Here is a 21,336-nt window from a genome sequence, read left to right as displayed (position 1 = left end):
GAATTTGAACCAAGAATCTACACTGGTGATTAGGAAGATCAAGACATAGACTCAGAAGACAATGAAGTAAAAACACCTCAAAGCAAAATGTCAAATAAAAAGAAAAAAGTGAATTGTACATAAGACCAACAAGAATTTTAAAAGAGGTAAATGTTATTTCAGAAATCAAATGAATCATAGAGTAAACATTTGACAAAAAAAGAAACAAAAAGGGGGAAAAAAGAGGAGGACAATGAGTATTTTGGCAAAAGTGAGACACCCAATACTGAAGAAAATAATGTTTAAAATGTAATTTGACAAATGAAAAAAGGAGAACAAACATTCACTGATGAAAATAAAGTATTTTCTAAATAGCCAACTAGAAGAGGTACAAAAGGTCAGTGAAGAAAGTATTTTTTTTTAATTAGAATTGGGCAAGACAAATATATCACGGGAAAAACAAGCCAACTGGAAAATTGATTGAAAAGATAATTTAAGGATAAATAACCTGAAAACCATGATCAATAAGCTCAGACATTACATTTCAAGAAACTGTTAAGTAAAACTGTCTAGATGTCCTTTAACTAGAGAGCAAAATATAGATTTAAAGAAGCTACCAGTCATCACCTCAAAGAGATTCCAAAACAAAAACTCCCTAGAATATTAGAGCCGAATCCCAAAGTTCCAAGGTCAGAAATAAATCATTCAAATCCTGTGGAGCCATGCTCATGATCACACAAAATTTAACAGCTACCATATTAAAAGAATGGAAGATGTGGGTTATGATATTTAAGAAGGCCAAAGAACCAGGATCAAAACCAAAAATTAACTACCCACAATTATTGTGAAAATAAAATGAGATAACATTTGTAAAGTTTTAAAGGCTATATAAATGCTAGATGATATAATTCTTTTTTATTGGCCTCATGGATACCATTTGTGAGTATTTTTTTCTTATTATTATAACACAATAATTTTTAGGGTTTTGTCTACCAAGAAATATTTTATGATATAATATCTACACAAAATGTCTAAGGTTATGTTTCCAAAAGTCAAATAATTTAAAAAATATACTCCATAGAATCTCATATTTTCTATCAGAGCTATATCTAAGGTGACAGTATAAAATATTTTTGTAAGGTATAAAATGTACAAACCACTATTTGATTTTGGCATTCTATCCATCATATCATAACTTCAACAATGACTAATTTTCCCACAAATCAATTACAACGGAAAATTTTCATCATGCTCTTTTGGCTGAAGAATTTTATGAACAACTTCTCCCCACCATTCTTCCAATTTATTAAACCCAACTGCAATAACAAAAGCAGTCATCTTATCCGAGGTGTGTTTCTCATCCAAAGAAACCAATTGATATCTTTTGTCCCAGAAATACTCAGTCCTTCAATAATATAAAAAAACCCATATAATTTCTAGTATTAATTTGTTTCCAAAGCCTAACCTGTTGCCCTCATCCAACCTTGCAAAAATAGTTATTGATTTTCATTCACTATGTCATTGAGCTGCCCTGAATAAGCTTTAAATACTTGATTCAATTTCATGGTAGCTTTTCTAGAGGTTCACTTTCTTCTTCACCACACTATAATGTTCACCAAGAGAATACTATTCTCAATATACTTCAATTCTCTTTTGCATTCTTTGTAAAATAAGAAAGTTCTGAAAACTGATGTAAGCCTTGTATGCTATCTCCCTCATTCTGACAAAAAGAAGTGTTGGCTTACTAAGAATGTTTTTGTGCTATTTTGGAATCCTTTCTATGGAGAATGTATCATAGACTTTTTTCTCCTTAGAAATAATAATAAGCAGTATTTTAACTGTGACCCTTTCCAATTGTTTTAGGTACATAGCTTATCTAAAGTTCTGGTAAGAATGGTTTTTAATGTGCTATGATTATTTTTCTCATTTTATCATACATTCCACTTTGTTCTTATTTTTTCCTAATTAGTTGTTCTGATTTTAAGAAGAAATTAATTTTTCAATAAAATTCATGTTATATCTGAAACCATCAGCAAACATCATCTTCAATGGGGATAAACTAGAAGCCTTCCCAATAAGATTAGGAGTAAAGCAAGGATGCCCATTATCACCTCTATTATTTAACATTGTACTAGAAATACTAGCAGTAGCTATTAGAGAAGAAAAAGAAATTGAAGGTATTAAAATTGGCAATGAGGAGACCAAACTATCACTCTTTGTAGATGATATGATGGTTTACTTAAGGAATCCTAGAGAATCAACCAAAAATTTACTCAAAATAATCAACAACTTTAGCAAAGTTGCAGGATAGAAAATAAACCCCCATAAGTCATCAGTATTTCTATATATATCCAACCCATTCCAGCAGCAAGAATTAGAAAGAGAAATACCACTTAAAATCACCCTAGACAATATAAAATATTTAGGAATCTACCTGCCAAGACAAACACAGGAACTATATGAACACAACTACAAAACACTCTCCACACAGTTAAAACTAGATCTAAACAATTGGAAAAACAGTGATTGCTAATGGGTTGAATGAGCTAACACAATAAAAAAGACAATCCTAACCAAATTAATTCACTTATTTAGTGCCATACACATGGAACTACCAAAAAACTTCTTTATTGAATTAGAAAAAAAAAACATAACTAAGTTCATTTGGAAGAACGAAAGATCAAGGATATGCAGGGAAATCATGGGAAAAAATGCTAAGGAAGGAGGACATGCAGTCCCAGATCTCAGACTATATTATCAAGCAGCAGTCATCAAAACAATTTGGTACTGGCTAAGAAACAGAAAGGAGGATCAGTGGAATAGACTTGGCTTAAATGAACTCAGCAAGACAGTCTATGACAAACCCAAAGACTCCAGCTTTTGGGACAAAAATTCACTATTTGGTAAAACCTGCTGGGAAAATTGGAAGACAGTGTGGGAGAGATTAGGTTTGGATCAACACCTCACATCCTACACCAAGATAAATTCAGAATGGGTGAATGACTTGAACATAAAGAAGGAAACTATAAGTAAATTAGGCGAACACAGAATAGTATACATGTCAGACCTTTGTGATGGGAAAGATTTTAAAACCAAGCAAGACTTAGAAAGAGTCACAAAAGGTAAAATAAATAATTTTGACTACATATTTATAAAATTTTTGTACAAACAAAACCAATGTAACTAAAATCAGAAGGGAAGTAACAAATTGGGAAACAATCTTCAAAAAAACCTCTGACTAAGGTTTAATTACTCAAATTTACAAAGAGCTAAATCAATTGTACAAAAAATCATGTCATTCTCCAATTGATAAATGGGCAAGGGACATAAATAGGCAGTTTTCAGATAAAGAAATCAAAACTATTAATAGGCTCATGAAAAAGTGTTCTAAATCTCTTATAATCAGAGTAATGCAAATCAAAATAAGTCTGGGGTATCACCTCACACCTAGCAGATTGGCTAACATGACAGCAAAGGAAAATAATGAATGCTGGATGGGATGTGGCAAAGTAGGGACATTAATTCATTGCTGGTGGAGTTGTGAATTGATCCAACCATTCTGGAGGGCAATTTGGAACTATGCCCAAAGGGCGATAAAAGACTGTCTGCCCTTTCATCCAGCCATAGCACTGCTGGGTTTGTACCCCAAAGAGATAATTATGAAAAAGACTCGTACAAGAATATTCATAGCTGCACTCTTTGTGGTGGCCAAAATTTGGAAAAGGAGGGGATGCCCTTCAATTGGGGAATGGCTGAACAAATTGGGGTATATGTTCGTGATGGAATACTATTGTGCTCAAAGGAATAATAAAATGGAGGAATTCCATGGAGACTGGAACAACCTCCAGGAAGTGATGCAGAGCAAAAGAAGCAGAACCAGGAAAACTTTGTACACAGAGACTGATACACTGTGGTACAATGGAATGTAATGGACTTCTCCATTAGTGTCAATGAAATGCCCCTGAACAAACTGCAGGGATCTAGGAGAAAAACACTATCCACAAGCAGAGGACAAGCTATGGGAGTAAAAACACCAAGGAAAAGCAACTACTTGACTGCAGGGATTGAAGGGACATGTCTGAGGAGAAACTCTAAATGAATACTCTAATGCAACTACCAACAACATGGAAATTGGTTTGAATCAAGGACACATGTGATACCCAGTGGAATTGTGTGTTGGCTATGGGAGGAGTGGTGGGAGGGGGAGGAAAAGAAAATGATCTTTTTTTCCAATGAATAATGTTTGAAAATGATCAAATAAAATAATGTTAAAAAATAAAATTTATGTTAATAATCAATACATAGAGCATAAATATGTTTTATTTTGTAGCTCTACTTTATATTATGCATTAATATTGTGATATCGAAATCACTTTAAAACACTGATATATATTAATTTAAGGTTGCCAAGGAATTCAGCTATGTAATTACTAAACAAAAACTCAAGTCAGCAGTCAAACTTTTATGGAGTTTTTAATTAGAAACAGGAGGAAGAAAGGTATGAGAGAGAGAGAGAGAGAGAGAGAGAGAGAGAGAGAGAGAGAGAGAGAGAGAGAGAGAGAGAGAGAGAGAGAGGGGAGAGAGAGAGAGAAAGGGGAGAGAAGGGAATAGGACTTAAATACCCCCTCTGCTTAGGCTGGGCCAAAGGCCCAAGCCCTTAGATAGCTGGGGCAAAGAAAGAGATCAGTCCCTATCACTCATGTGACCAAAATGGAGAAATAGTCTCAGGGGCCTCCACCTCCAGCCTCCTTCAGAGCCACCACCACTTCCAAGCAAAACCTCCTCCTCTTAGAGCAAAACTTCTGAGAGCAAAACCTCCTCCCAGAGCAAAAGCCTCCTCAGAGCAAAACCTCTCAGAGCAAAAAACTCTCCTCTTCTCTGTCCTCAGATCCCGCTATCTTTAAGGAAACCATCTCAGTTCCCTCCCCTCAGTTCTCACATCTACCAATCACTGGCCATGTCTCCCCTGTGCCAATGGTGGCCCTAGTTTAACCCAAGACCGCCAAGAGGTCTATGGCTTTGCACATGTCTGTTGAAGGTCATATTCTCAAATAATTAAATCTTGATCATTGCTGCAACTCTTCCTAATTCCTGTTACTGTAAGTAGGGTGAAGATTGTATTTTCCAAGACCAGGTTCTGTCATTTCAAGTATCTCTATTGTATCAATTCTAAAATCAATCATGACTCAAAGAACTTCCTGTTCTATGCTTAAGCATAGGTCAAAACCCTTTCCATTGTTTAGCAAAAGGTTCCTGTCCTAAAGCAGTCCCAAGTAGGGAGGAGAAGGATCCTCTCATGCCAAGGGGGTTCTTACTATCAGTAGGAAATTTTTTCCAGTATGAAATTTCCCAATGGGGAAATTTCTAACATTCATAAGTCTAAGAAATTTTAAGGTTTACAATATTTCATATAAAATATGACTCTTATCTCTTCATAAACAAAGACCACCCTCCAAATAGCCTTAAATTTCCAAATATTTTCATTGCCTTTACCATTCTTCAAGTAACTCAGTCCTTTCTGAACTTTAGTGCAACTAAAATTCTTACATTTTCAAGGTAGTTGACATTCTTTTCATCCATTCTCCATAATGCATCTTTACTTTCAACTTCCACATACAAATCTAAATTAGTTAATTAATTCTCTGAGAAATTATTTCTCTCTATTTTTTTTTCTAATTGGAATTTCTTTTTTTTTTGTTTTTGTCATTTGAGAGTTAATTTTTTTCAGCCTAAAAAAAGTTGGATCAAACCCAGTCTACTGTTTGGTAATGAATCAAGAATCTTGTCACCTCATTTATTAAGCACTCAATATTGAGGGTACAAATACAATCAAGAAATACTTTACTTATTCCAAAAGAGCTTATAGAAAAAGTGATTTAGAAGTTGTGTGGAGTGATTAAAGATTGCAACCTGTGTATAGGCTAAAGAGGTAGAAGATATTCTGAACTAGGTATGGAGGATTGGGTACTAATAAGATAAGATGAAAGATCTTCTATCTGAATATTAAGTCCCCAGAGAAAAATGCAAAATTTCCTTTAGTGGGGTAATTAAATTCATGACCAGAGGACTAAAGAAACTGAACAGAGATAAAGTGAAAAATGCAATATTCTACTGGCAAAGTTCCTAAACTAAGAAAGTGATGATTAAAAATTCTAGACTGTTTTTTAAGATAAGAAAATTAATTTATTGATTAGGCTACTGAAAACGAATATATTAATTGATCAATTGTTGTTCCTAATAATCAATGATCCTGAATAAAAAAAAAGGTTCATGGATCTCTAAATGCAATTTTGTAAGCTCATTGGTTAGCCCTCCCCTAGACAACCCAAGGTATCTTTAATTGGTAAATGGCTAATGAGTAAGTGGTCCATCTTTCTTAGTCCCTCTCTGATTCTTTGATTGGTAATGGAAAATCACTTGCCTGGTATTATAATTTCAGTATCTAGAAGGAAGAATCAAGTTCTCCCTGACTAAGAGTGACTTTGTTCAAATATTTTCAATGTTAGATTCTAGAACTGCTCCTACTCTTCTCAGACACACATGAACTAAGCTTGTTATTTATTGGGCAAAAGAGAACCAATTATTTCACTTTTCTATAGCTTAACTGTGGGAGACATTTTAGAGTAGAAGCATTCCTTGAATTTGCCAGGAACAGAAGAATGAATAAAGATGTCTGAAGGACAAATCTAAACTTCAATTCAAAACTTAGAAATAAACATAATTAAATATAATATAAATAAATCTTCTTAAGAGTTACCATTAATTTGCATAATTTCAATTTGCTGTCCAAAATTATTTTTTATCATTTCATAGCTCCCAACAAGTTATTCTATGGCCTATTATTCATAATCCCTACAACTTTGAGTACTGTCATTCATTGTCACTTTTTTAGTTGTCAAGATATCAGGTGAAGCCTTGAAGTTGTTTGGACCTGATTATAATTTTGGTAGTATTTTCCAGTTTTGATCATGTGGTAGTGAATAATTATTCAGTTTTTTGGAGAACTGCATGTTTATATCATTTGGATATTTATCTATTAGGAAGTGGCTTTTAGCATTCTACACATAAATAAATTGTTTATAAGTGTTGATGTGTGGTGGCACAGTAGATAGAATACAAAGCCTGTTGGCAAGAAGTCTCATCTTTTGGAATTTAAATCTGGCCTCAGACACTAGCTATGTGACCCTAACTATCTATGTGACCCTAGACAAATCACTTTTACATTTTTATCTTATTTTATATATATATATATAATGAATTGGAGAAAAAATGGAGTCATGAAAAGTTGTATACAACTGAAATAACTGAAAGATATATTAAAAACTAGACTTCTTATCAGAGAAATGTAATATAAGCATTTCTCTCCATTCTTTCTTATACTAAGTTCATTCTTATCTATATAAATGTCTTTTTCATTTCACTTAAATCTGAAGAATCAACTAAAATCTAGTTGAAACAATAAATAACTTTAGAAAAGTTGCAGCATATGAAATGATCTGAATAAAACATCAATTTTCCTGTACACTACCAGCAAATCCTAGCAAAAAGAAATAGGGTAAAAATAAACTTAGAGGACAATATGAAATACTTGATGTTCTATATCACAAGATAAACAGAGGGAATAAATGAACACAATTCTAAAACACACTTCATACAGAAGAAGACAATTCTAAATAGAGAAATGTTTATTGCTCATGAGAAAATATAATATAATTTACAGTTTTATCTAAGTTAATTTATCTACTTATTATCATAGGAATCAAATTACTGACAAATTATTATATAGAGCTAGAAAAATAATCCATAGAATTAAAGTTCAAGAATATCAAAGGAATCAATTAAAAATATAATATGAAATTAAGTAGTCTAACAGACCCAAGTTTCAAACTATGTGACAAAACAGTAATCATCAAAGCACTCTGATACCAAGAAACAGAATTGTGAATGAGTGGAATAAATAATTGTAGGGAAGAGTAATGATTAAAGATATTAATATGTAGAAGATTGAATTTGACCATAATCTTGAAGAAAGCATGTATTCTATAAAATAGTGGTAAAAATACATAACTTTTCTCCCCTTCTCCTTAACATATGAAGGCTAATCACTTTGTGATGATGGTAATGATAAGGAATATAATCATGATGATAAGAATGGAGTGAAAAGATGAATACTGGACTAATGTTATTATTATTGTTGTTGTTGTTGTTATTCACAGAGTGATGATAAAAACCACTCCCTAAGTTTGTCCTTCCCCTAACCTCATATTTTTCATTAATACACTGTGGGATTGAAAGGCACAGAGTATAAAAGTTGTGGGGTGGAGGACTCTCTCTCTTTCTCTTTCTCTCTCCCTCTCTCTAAGTAGATGCTAGAGGCTTTGTGGGCTAAGCAGCTTGGAAGCTTAGAATTTTGGCTTAGGTATTTTTCTAGATACATGATATTTTCTGTCCCCTTCCTTCATTTCCCTTTTTTATATATCTCCATTTTTATTAAAATTATATTGCTAAGAGATACTAATGGACTCCTGACTTGAGAGTAAATTTTATAATGGCAACCACAATATTTGATTAATACTACATTTAATAAATTTCCTTTTCATTTATTACATTTGGCAGACCACAAATGTCTACTACTCTCAGTCTTCACCAATTTTCTTAACTTTTTACTTTCCTTAAATCAATTTGTTAGTAGCTAATTCTGGAGCTCATAGTCTTTACTCTGCTCTAAGCTGGTAGAGCAGTTTTTGATATAGATAAAAGGACATTTGTCTGATTCTAAAAAGCTTTAGAAGCCCCACAACAGTGGCAGAGAAAACAACCTATGGACAGTTTCTCAAACACAGCCATCTTCATCACCACCCCAGGTTTACCAAAGGAAAGTCACTGAAAGCTGCACAGAGCCATGCTCCTGCATACATCTCCACCTTCCTCCTCTGTCTGCACCAGCCTCCCGCTGCTTCCAGCAAGCTACTGGAGAGGGTTTCCAGAGCCATTTGGCAATACCTGTGCATAGGGTGAGATCTAAATCCCTCTTTCCCTTAAATTATAAATAACTAAATAACCATTACTTGCTGAGGCTTCCTAAATTGGGTGTGTTTTTTAGCAGCAACTAACCTCCCCAAAGTTTTTTACCTGGGGGCACACTTTTACCTTCCTGACTCTTTGCATCAGGGGAAACTACCCCACCCCCACAGGTACTATATTACATCCAGAGTCCTGCCTGGATTATTGAAGGAAGCTGGTAGTTCCTGCTCAGTCTTTGTTTGTTTGTTTGTTTGTTGTTATTGTTGCTGTTATTGTTATTGTTATTGGAAAGAGTTAATTGTTGGGCTAAGTTGACAAAGTTTAGCTTTATCTTACTTCTAGAGATCTGTGGGGTGTATGGGGTGTTCAGGGAGGGGTAGTATCTCTGGTATGGAGGACTTGTCGTGCCCTCCTAGAGTAGCTCTCCAGCCTCTGACCCCCATCTGACACCCAGCTCTCATTTGTGGCTCCTAGTAGCTGCTAGCATGTGGCAGCTGCCACACCCCAGGCAACAGCTTCAACAGGCCGGCTAAACCTTGTGAGGGTAGCCATCAGGTCATAGACCCCTGGTGAACCAGGGCCTTGTTCACCCAGCATGTGAAGACTGCTTCGGCTGAAGAGACAGAAGAAACCAATAAGAAGGTTCAATGGCTGAGAGGGCAACACAACAAAGCACTGTGGAGTGCTTAGGGCATGTTGGAGCACAAAAGACAACACGGCCATCCAATGCAGCTGAGGAAGTCTCCAGGTGTAATGATTTTTCATGCCAATGGACCCAGGCTTCCAATGCCGAGAGAGTGGGACTGTCTCTGTGCATTGACTTTTCCACTTAAATCTCCTTCACGCACAAGTGTCTTTATGCACACTCATCTATCATAGATGAAAACACACAAAGACAGTCGTCATCCTCGGTTACCGAGAGACTACTCCTACTACTAGAGATCTGCTCTTTCTTTAAGCCTTTCCTGAATCCCCATGTAATCTAGTAACAATAAAGAAGGAAATCAGGGAAAGCAGCAGCAATGTTAGCTTAAACTGTTCCCTTAACCTTGAGAAATATTCAAAGCCCATTAAAGGCAAATTCTAAATAGCGCATAGCCCGCCTGTATTCTATAACTAACCCCTTTTTGCCCTCCTATACAATGTCCCTGTCAATGTGCTAGTGGAAACACATGGCCCATTTGCAGTGTTTACAGTTAAGGGGGAGGAGAAGGGAATAACTCTTCCAAATCTATTGGCTTAACTAAGGCTGTACCAGGAGTGTTTTTTTGTTTTTGTTTTTTTCTTTTTTTTTGCTTACAAGAAAATGTTTTCTTTTTTTTTTTAATAGAAAGGTTTTATTTTGTTTGTTTGTTTGTTTTTCTTGTTGTCCCTCCTAAATTTAGTGTTGGTCTAAGACTTTTTCCCCTGCCCTCCATTTAAAGGCTAATTTGGGTGTGTCTCTAGTTACATCATTTTTTCCCTATAAATTCTTTACACTACCCAGATCACTGGCCTTGTGAGGCTTACATCATTTTTTCCCTATAAATTCTTTACACTACCCAGATCACTGGCCTTGTGAGGCTTACATCATTTTTTCCCTATAAATTCTTTATACTACCCAGATCACTGGCCTTGTGAGGCTTAAGCAGTATATACTAAGGTAGCATCACCTCCTGACAGGAAGTAGAATTATAAGCAATTTATTAATTTGACTTAAAATACATAGGCAACTGAATATGCTGCTAAAAATTATGGCCTACATTCTGAAAGAAGAGTATCATACCTATCTAAAACAGTTTCTGTTCTATGAGAACATTACTGAGCTTACATACCTCATAGTTTCAGAATGGCTTTGTTTAGTAATGTTTGTGGGTGTACTTATTCTAATTGGATACATTGCAATTTATTTCTCCTCAAGGAAAAATAACAGAATATTAGTTTGTTTGATTTCAAGACTCAGAAAAGCTGGAGTAAACTCAAGATTCAGAAGGAATATTCATCTCCTTGCACTTCCTCACAATCTAAGCCTACTCAGTCTCTGCCTTTCCCTATATGATTCATCTATTGCTATATCCAAACCACATCTACCCAAACCATCCCTACCCAAAACATCTCTCTCCCTTCCCCTACCATTCCACCCTGTCCCCTTACCAATTTCATTGCAAATCAAACAAACAACAACAAAACAGGCAACAGAAATTGAAAAAATTCAGTAAAGGCCTATTTCCCTTAAAAGTATCGAATTACAATAAAAGTGGAGATTTAGTGACAGACACTATAGACCTTTCACTCCAGAAGATATTGAGAGATTCACAGAAAATACTCCTTCCTTTGACGATGAGCCCATTGAGGTTATAAAAAAAGCTAGATGGTATTTACTTATGATCTCACATAGACTGATGTGGAAAAATTGTCCCAAGCCTTTTTAACGGAAAGAGAAAAACTTAAATTGTTCCTCTTGTCAATCAAACCTAGGGATGGAGAGCAGATTATTGGCAATAGGAGGACCTAAAATGGAATTTGAATTAAGAGGAAGATTACTTTATATTATGCCAAGTTAGAGAGGCATTACTAAAAGCAATGATAGCTTGTTCTAGTAGGCCTGGTACATCGATAAAATTTGAAAATTTAATGGAAAAAATGAGAAAAATCCCTCCCAGTTTATGGATAGCCTTACTCAGCTGAGAGGTAGATATATTTAGACCTGGATCTTTCCAGAGAAAGGGATATTATAAAATTAAGAAGACAGTTTGTAAAACGTTTTTGTAAAGTGGTCAAAGACTATTTTAAGAAAAAGTGCCCAAACTGGGCTGATATGGTTCTAAAGGAATTGAGAAGAGTAGCAGTTTATGTCTTTAATGGCCATAAAAAGAAAGATGAAGACAACAGTGACTTAGTTGAGGCATTAAAGGAAGGAAGTAAAAGTAGTAATGGAAAATAAATTAAAAATGAAATGCAAATACAGGAGTGGCCATAGTCCCTTTGCAAGAATCCACAAATCAACCATTATGTGTTTCTTCTGTGGAAAAAGGGGTTACTTAATAATAAATTGTAGAAAGTGGAATCAGGCAAATAGAAATAAAAACAATTTTCAAAATAATAATTATAGAAATAACAATAATAGAAACATGTTGATAAATAATAATTCAAATGAGACAAATACTAACTCACACCAAAATACCCCAAATGAGGCTCTTCCACACTCTAATCAGGGTGGAAATCCCCCTCAGCATGGGGGGTTCCCAGAAAAATAGCCAGGGATTTTTATGAAGGTTTGAGGGGGGAGAAAGGGCTCTGGATTCAGAGAGCAAAACCTTTGATTTTCCAGACCCATATTTGTTAACTCCAGTTATAAGAATTAATTCTCCACCCATAATAATGAATCTCATGGATCCCTGAAAGTTGGGGATATGTATACAATTGCCTCTTAGACACAGGTGCATCCAGATCAGTATTGGTGAGTAAATCAGATTCTGCATGCAAATATATTGGCTCTCTAAATGTAGTAGATGCATCAGGAGCACCTGAAAAGGTCCCAAAGCTTTCCTCTCAAATGGTATCTGTAGTACCCCTAACTGTAGAACATTTTTTTCCTTTTAATGACTGGGTCTCTTATGAATTTATTAGAAAGAGATCTTTTATGCAAACTTAGAGCCAAAACACCATGCTCTCAAGATGGCTCTATCATCCTAGAATTGCCTGAGGAATCCTAAAATTTGCTTCTTGTATTTCTTTTAGACAGGAGGTGAAGGAAACTCCTACCTTTGAAATCCCAGCTGATATAATTGACTCTCTCTGGGCCACATCTTCTTCTAATGTCACCCTACTCACATCATCTGATCCTATTTAAATTAAGATAAAAGGTGGTCCATGTCTTCCATTCCTCAGTAACCTCTATCAGAAGAGGCAACTGAGGGAATTATTTTAGAGATATATCCATTAATTAAGCAAGGAATAATAATTTCATGCAAATCTGAATATAATATACCTATTGTAGCTGTAAAAAGCTAAAATTAGGCACAGATGGAAAGCTTGTATATCAATTTATACAGGGTTTAAGGACTGTAAGTAGTCATGTCATAAAAAGACATCCTGTGGTTTTTAATATTTATTAATTAATTTTTAATTTATTAATTATCTCCTCTATTTCTGGAACAGCCACATATTTTGCTTTAGTAGATCTGTGTTCAGCATTCTTTTTAATCCCTATTTATGAATATTTCAGGAATATATTTGCTTTCACCTTGAAAGACTCACATGGATCTGGTCCAGGCTACCACAGGGGTTTGTGGACAGCCACATGTTGTTTTCACAAAATTTAAGACAGCATTTAGGAAATATTAAGTTTCAGTAGAGTTGTTTGATATGATTTGTAGATTATTTTCTCTTATCCTCACCTAATGCCACAGTATGCCTGAAAATAGCAAACATCTGCTTTTAGAGATACATAAGAGAGACCACAAGGTCTCAAAGGAAAATGTTCAGTGGTGCCTCCCCAAAGTGGAATATTTAGAGTTTATTTTAACTGCTGGTGCCCACTCCATTTCCCCTAAACAAGTTGAAGATATCCAAAAATTTAGTGTCCCCTCCACTAAGAAACAATTGAGAGCAATTTTAGGAGCAACAGGGTTTTGTAGCTAGTGGGTTCTTTACTATGAGGAAATCACTAAACGCCTTATAAATGTGAAGAAAATTCAGTTTCTGAACTGCTTACATTATAGGTGGAACACCTTTCAGCTCTTTCAAAATAAAACAGGTTATCCTGTCTTCCTCTGATCTAGGAATTTCAGATTACAAAAAGTTATTTACTTTGTATATACACAGACAGAGAGGGGTAGTTTCAGGTATTTTAACTCAAACTTTAGGACCTGTTTAACATCCAGTTACTTACTATTCAGGCCAGTTGTACCTAGTAGCTTCACGAGTACCATGTTTTAGAGGTGTAGCTTCCACAGCTTATTAGTAACTAAGTCTACCAATTTAGGAGTAAGATACTCATTAACCAATATTTGACCATATGAAGTCAAAGAATCATTGCTAAGACATGGAAAATGGGCATTTTCTGATCAAATACTCACTAGATACTAAGTAATCTTGTTGGGGTGGATGGGTAGAGAACAATTCTATTGCTTCATATATACAGGACTTACAATTCAAATTGAAAGAACTCCATGAATCCAGAGCTGCTGTACAAGCAGGACGTATAGACTTCTCACTCCATGACCTGCACCCAGGAGATTAAGTGTATATAAAGAACTTCCAGCCCACTGAAGGAACTCAGCCTGCCTGAGAAGGTTAATTCCAAGTCCACTCCAACAACTATTAAAATAAGAGAAAATGATTCCTGGATTCATTGCTCACATATAAAATGAGCATCTTCTATAGACACTAAATACAAGTATCCTGTAATGCAATTTTTTAAAAAATTTTTACACCTCCTACAATTGGACTGGAGATTAAAATCCATAGACAAGTTGGACACTATTTTGGCTGGCACACTGTCATAGAATCAGTATTAATGCTTTTTTGATAGTGAAAAATTATTTTGAAATATACATTAGCCCTAATACCATGGTATAACCCAAAGCTTTAGACTATAGAAAGATGCCATTAATTTTTAAATATTATGGGACTTTGACTAATAATTATGTCTGATTTCAGAAGAAGGAATCACAAAGGAACCACAGTGCTGAGAAAGATAAGGTCTAGGAGACCAATTAATCCCGGTGGAATTGATGAGAATCTGTACCAAGATAGAGGAATTTTTGATATTGGAGGAAGCAGCTGTATGACAATGTAAGATGCAGGTTTTTACCATGCCAGGTTTCTAACATGTACCTCAGTTTGGCTGCCAGTCTGACTTCCTTCTCCCTGAGAGTGAAGGTAAAATCACACAAGGAAGTGATACATCCCTTTTGCTTCAAAATCCAGTTCCATTTTCTCCCTTTATAGTATGGCAATTTTTTGTATTCCCGGATGACAATGGGTAAGTGCTGCATTATTACCATTGTCTTACAGGATTGCAGGACATAAATCAATTTAATTGGACCCTGATTAAAGAACCCATTATAGGTTTATTCTTGAATATTTAGATTTGCATATTCCTATACCCCAATAACTCAGTTATGTATCCTGGTGTGATTCTGATTTTGGTCAACACCCTTCTCAGAGTGCAATTGTATAATTGTCATAAATTCCAGATTTACTTTTTTTTTCTTTGAGAATAATTTCAGGAAAAGAAATCATTAACTCCCCAAATCGAGAAAGTGAACTGTTAGGAGAAGGAATCATGGGAAACCTGCAGAGGCCATACACAGCATTGGGAGACCAAGAGTGAACTTTGGGATATTGAATTGCACTGAAAACTGAAGGTGGTTGAAAACATTTATTTTGATAGTAAGATTTTATGCCAAAAGGGATTGTCCCCAATTGGCATTTTGTCAATGTGTCTACCAATCATTTGTTTTCATCTATTTCTCTTTTATTTCTCTCATATCGCTGCTTGTTGTAATATCCCATTAGATAGTACAATATTGTATGCACCTTTTGTAAGAGATATAAAAAGCTCATTTGTAATTCTTCATTAGGGAGTCTAGGCATGTAGATCTGGAAGATTTCAACATGCTCATCTCCCAATAGAATCATTGGGGGGATTATGATGGTAGAAGCCACTCCCTAAGTTTGTCCTACCCCACACCCCAGATTTTGTGTGTGTACAATGCAGGATGTAGGGGCATGGAAGATAAAATTTGTGGTGAGGAGTTTCTCTCTCTCTCTCTGTTTCTCTCTCTCTCTCTCTCTCTCTCTCTCTCTCTCTCTCTCTCTCTGTCTCTGTCTCTGTCTCTCTCTCTCTCTCACACTCTCTCTCTCTCTCTCTCTTTGTGTACAAGGTATTGAGTATGAAGTAGCTTGATGAACTTGGGATTTCAACTGTGAAAGGAGATTTTGGGAAAGCAACATTATTACAGGCAGAGTTTCATAGAATGATGTGAAGCAAGACTGACAGGGGTTAACTGTTAGAATTTTGAGGAGAGGGGATTGCTGGGATACCAACAGTCAACTGGAAGAGTTGTTCCTTGACTTTGGAGGGGAAATCAGCTCTAATACCCCTGCTCCAACCCTTGAAAAAGGAAAATCATTCCTGATAGAGATTTTAACAAGAGCCTGAAAACTGCTGAGATGTATAACTCTCCTGTGACACTGTGAAGAGCAAGATCTGAGAGGGAGCTGATCAAACTTCTCACTTTGCCTTTAGAGGTTATCCCCTGAGGTAGATCTGATAGTTCCTAAAGCCTGACTTCATATCTATTCTAACTACAATCTAAATACTTGTCCCTATGTGGGTTTAGCCTAGGTTTAGCTAAGAATAGAAGGGAAATTATCAGGCAGAGAATGCATTCAATGTAACCTCGAATTTGTTGAGGAGGACTGAAGAGACTTTACATCAAAGTTAGATGGTAGCCTAAGTTCGAGTTATTAGAGATAGTATGAAGATTAAGTTAAACTCTCCCCTGATTGTGAAAATGAAATTAACTCTCCCATGATTATGCAGATTAAATTAACTTCCCTGCTCATTTTTAGATTTAATCACCAAAAGTGTAAATATGCTCCTTACAGTTGAGTAGGGACACTTTGCCCATTTTTAGATCTAATAACCAAAAATTTAAACATCCCACTTAATCAAATGGGGAGGTCTGTGACCCATGTGTGCAATAGTGGGTGATGAATCAGAATCAAATTGACTGCCCCATGGGCCATCCTAAGCAAAGTTTCAACTGTGATTGGTAGATGTAAAATTAGGGGAAGGCACAGGAAATGACGCAAAAGAAAGTATCTTTAAAAGGGAGTTTCACCTTCCTTTGAGAGAAGAGTTCTTCATTCTTTAGAGTGGAGACTGAAGAAGAATCTGCTGACTGGACCTGAGACCCTGTTCCTGTTGAGACTGTCCTTAAATCTCTTTCTTTGGATTGACACATGGTGAGTGAAAAAGCTGACTCCTTTCCTGGATTTTCTGAAGAGACTAGCCTCAGGAGAGACCTAATTCTTGGGAGAGACATCCCCAGGTTCTGGGTTTTGCTGAGGCCTCTCCAGCTGAGGACTAATTCTCCCTGCCTGAGTTGATCCAGGGGCTGGGAGTAAATTACTTAGTGTTTAGGCTAGATATCTTACTCTATCCTCTCTCTGATTTTCTTACTTCATTCTTTCAATATTTTTAAATGAATTGTAAATAAATCTCTTTGGAATAAATTAAGTTCCTGTCAACTCTATTTTAAATATAACACAGTCCAAACTTTTTATAATTAACCCCCTTTTCCCACTTACATATGAAGAGAATACCCTGTTTGACCAGGTAGAGAAAAATTCTGGTCACCCATTTATATCATCTCTATAGGAACTCTCTTTATCTTAACATAGCTTCAGTATTTTTCTAGATAGGTAAGATTTTTCTGTCCCTGTCCTTAATTTCTTTTTTCATATATCTCCATTTTTATTAAAATAACATTATTAAGAGCTACTAATAGATTCCTGAGTTGAGTAAATTTTATAATGGTGACTACAATAACTTATTAATATTATATTTAATAATTTTTCTTTTCACTTATTACAATAGAAATTCATCTGCTAACATGCTTGAAATGGACTGTGTTTTTTGTTGATAAAGATATTGTTGAAGAAAAAATAGCAAATGTAGCTGAAAGGCCTTAGTTTAATACCTAAAATAAACAGAAAATTTATACATGTTGGACTAAATATAGGGAAGAAATTCAGCACTTTAATCAGACATTTATTTAATGTTTGTTTCCAGTTACTCTTGATCTTGAAGATAGAGACTTTAAATAAAGTCATAATACCATCCCTTAAGTTTCTTAAATTTAAATGTGAAATTCAATAGATTCACACATAAAGACAAACTTTTCGAAAAAGTGAAAGAACACAAATTAGAGAAGTATATGTTAAGGTGATAACTAGTTTAAGAAGTGGAAAAATATATGGATTCTTAAAGAAAGAGATGGCAAGACAGTGTGTGGCAGGAATGGGGATAGGCCTACAAATGTACAGAAGCAGGAAATTGTGAAATTTTTCGCAGACCAGGTTCCCCGGAAAAGAGGAAGTATGAAGGTTAATAATATGAAATAAAATAAGAAAGGTAAATTGAAGTCTGATTACCAAGGGTTTTAAGTCTCAGATATAGGGCTTTTTATTTTATTCTAGACCTAATAGAAAAATACTAAGCAAGAAACAAAATGATAAGATCTTTGCCTTAGAAAGAATTTTGGTGAGTACATGAAGAAAAAAGGAGATCACTTTGCTCTTTGTTGCAGTTCAGATGAAAGATGATAAAATTATTAACTATTGTTGTAACCACAAAAATGGAATGATGTTAAAAGAAGTAACTGAAGTAGATTTACAAGACTTAGAAGCTGTCTAAATAAAGGGATAAGACTAAAGGATGAAACTATGATGTTCAATTTGAATGATTTGAATCCTTGGTGATGCCTACAACAGATTTGTTTCCATCCTATGATTTTGATGGGTAGAAAGTAATATTTTAGAAACAGGGAGTGACAAGGTGATCCACTCCAATTTACTCCTAAGATTTATTCAACCTCACCCATAGGTACATACCATCCACTATACATTTAGCAGATTGCTGCGTGATGTGGGAATGACAAACAAGAGTCAGACAGACTCTTTTAGATATAAGGAACATACAAGGTTCTAAGTGGAAGAAAAAAGGGTGACATAGAAACAATCTAATTTAAAAGTCTTTCAGTTACTACTGTTTAACTAAATACTGTTCTGCATACTAAACTTCTCTTGGCTACAGTGTTAAAGTCAGACGAAGAAATGCTCTGGCAGCACATCATTGTCTTAGTGTATTCAGGCACTTAGCAACCCTGACATCAGATGATGGCATTCTTTGTTTGGAAACAGCAGTGGATTCTACAATGAACTAGTTGATGGCTAATTTAGTGAACTAATGCTGAGAGACAGGGGGACCCCATACTGCACCTGAATCTAAATGCCCTCCCACTATCAAGATAATCTGCTGTTAAAATGCTTTTTCCCTTCATTTCATAGATCTTTGTGTATGTCTTGTTGGGTGAGAGATAGGGAATGTTGTTTTTGATACTGGTTTGACATAATAACTTTAATAGACTGATGTTCAGGTACCTGTAACTAGTTTTTTTTTTTTAAAGTTATTTTTTGAATAATGAGCAAAAGTCATTGCTCATAAAGAACACATACAAGAAACACATAAGATATTTATCTTTTGCTTATTAAAAATCATGGAGAATTTACTCACCATTGTTTATCTTTTCCTTTACAAACTTCAAGTAATTTTCCCAGACATATTCACCAGTAATTGGCCCTGAGATTAAATCATTATTAAAAAATTGTCATAATCTTAAAATACATAATTTATATTTATTGGCTACAAGTTAAATTATTTTTTTCAGATCACTGAAGGGTGGTAATTCATTTGAAACTCTGTACAGAGAGATGGAATATATGAGATATTAATATATAATTATTATCCTTTTTTACAAGGATTAATAAATTTGTATTAATTGTGGATAGACAAAAACATTAACGAAAAATGTCTTTCTCCTTTTGGATAAGACTACAAATAGAATTCTAAATAAATATAGAGGAGAAAAGTAATATATCAAACAAACAAAATTATAACAACATAAATTGTAAAAGAAACTGAGTTAAAATCTGTTAGGAAAGAACAGACTAACACCCAAACACACACACACACACACACACACACACACACACACACCCCTTCTGAGAGTGAAAAATAATAAAGGATAACAAAAGAAAATATATAATTATCTTTATCTTATCATTTGGACATCAAGCATTTGGGAATACTAGATTATAAAGAACAAACAGAAAGTTGAGGAGGAAAACTTTCTTTTTTTTTTTTTACATGGATAAGTGATGTATTACATTAAAAGAATTCCTTCAATTGTAATAATGAAAGTAAGAAAATATGTTGTCTTTTTCAAACAAAACAAAAGAGGTAATAAAATATTTTCTCTGCATCAAAATATCCTTTGATAAACAAAAAAGAAAATGTCCCATGTGTCTTCTTTCAAGTTGTTTTGTAAAAATCTTCAAGATACATAGTCCAATGCTGAAAGTAGAGGTCCAAATACCTTTGAGAGCTAAACAAACAAAAAGTTTCCTATTTAGCCATCTTCTTCCTTTTAGGTTCCTACTTAGAATATCACTTCAGTTAGCACTCTTTTTCTCTGTCAAACAGCAACATCGTTTGGGTCCAGAGACATAAATTTTTATTCCCTGCATGACTTTAATGGAGAAAAAGTACAGCTTGGCTCTGCATGCAATTCTAGACCTAGAATGCTGAAGATTCTCATAGCAACTTTGAAGGGAAAAAAAAAACAATATCTCTTCATAAGACCAACTGTTATCCAAAATGAAATTTGAGTTTATATTTGACTGTATTTGGCTTCTTTCCAGGTGCAGGAAGTGGGGCCTTTGGTTTGACCACAATAGGAGGCCTCTTATTCTTTTCTGGAACAGTGACTGTAAAAAAAAAAAAGTTCTGGTCACTCTGACTGAATCTTGGAAGGAAATGGGTAGAAATGTGTTTGGGTTTGACCCTTGGGCTGCAAACTCTCTTGGCTTTACCTCTTTCGATCACTGCCACATGCCATTCTCTTCCAGTCTTTTCCATCCTGTGTATGACTGAAGCATAGGTATTATAGCTGTTTTCTTGAAATCATTCCTTGAACTTGCAATCATCTATAAACTTGGTCTTTTGATGATTCTCTTGAGTTCTGTGTTTGGGCATCAACTTTTCTGTTCAGATCTGGTCTTTCCTTTACAAATGCTTGAAATTCTTCTATTTTATTAAATGATCATACTTTCCCCTGTAAGAATATAGTCACTTTTGCTGGGTAGTTGATTCTTGGTTGTAGACCTAGTTGCTTTCGGGAATATCATATTCCATGCCTTTCAGTCCTTCAGTGTAGATGCAGCCAGATCCTGTGTTATCCTCACTGTAGTTCCATGGTATCTGAGTAACTTCTTCTTAGAAGCATGTAATATTTTATCCTTGGTATGATAGTTCTTGAATTTGGCTATAACATTCCTGGGTGTTGTCAGTTGGGGATTAAATACAGGAGTTGATCTGTGGGTTCTTTCAATCTTCACTTTTCCCTCTTGTTCTATAATGTCAGGGCATATTTCTTGAATGATTTCCTGTAGGCTGATGTCCAGGATTTCTCTTTTATCATGGCCTTCCAGTAGACCAATTTAAGTTGTCCTTCTTGGAACAATTTTGTAAATCTTATGTTTTCTGAATGAGATGTT

This window comes from Monodelphis domestica, chromosome 8 (genome assembly GCF_027887165.1).
Source record: "Monodelphis domestica isolate mMonDom1 chromosome 8, mMonDom1.pri, whole genome shotgun sequence".
Taxonomy (NCBI): domain Eukaryota; kingdom Metazoa; phylum Chordata; class Mammalia; order Didelphimorphia; family Didelphidae; genus Monodelphis; species Monodelphis domestica.
This window is presented reverse-complemented; position numbering follows the sequence as displayed.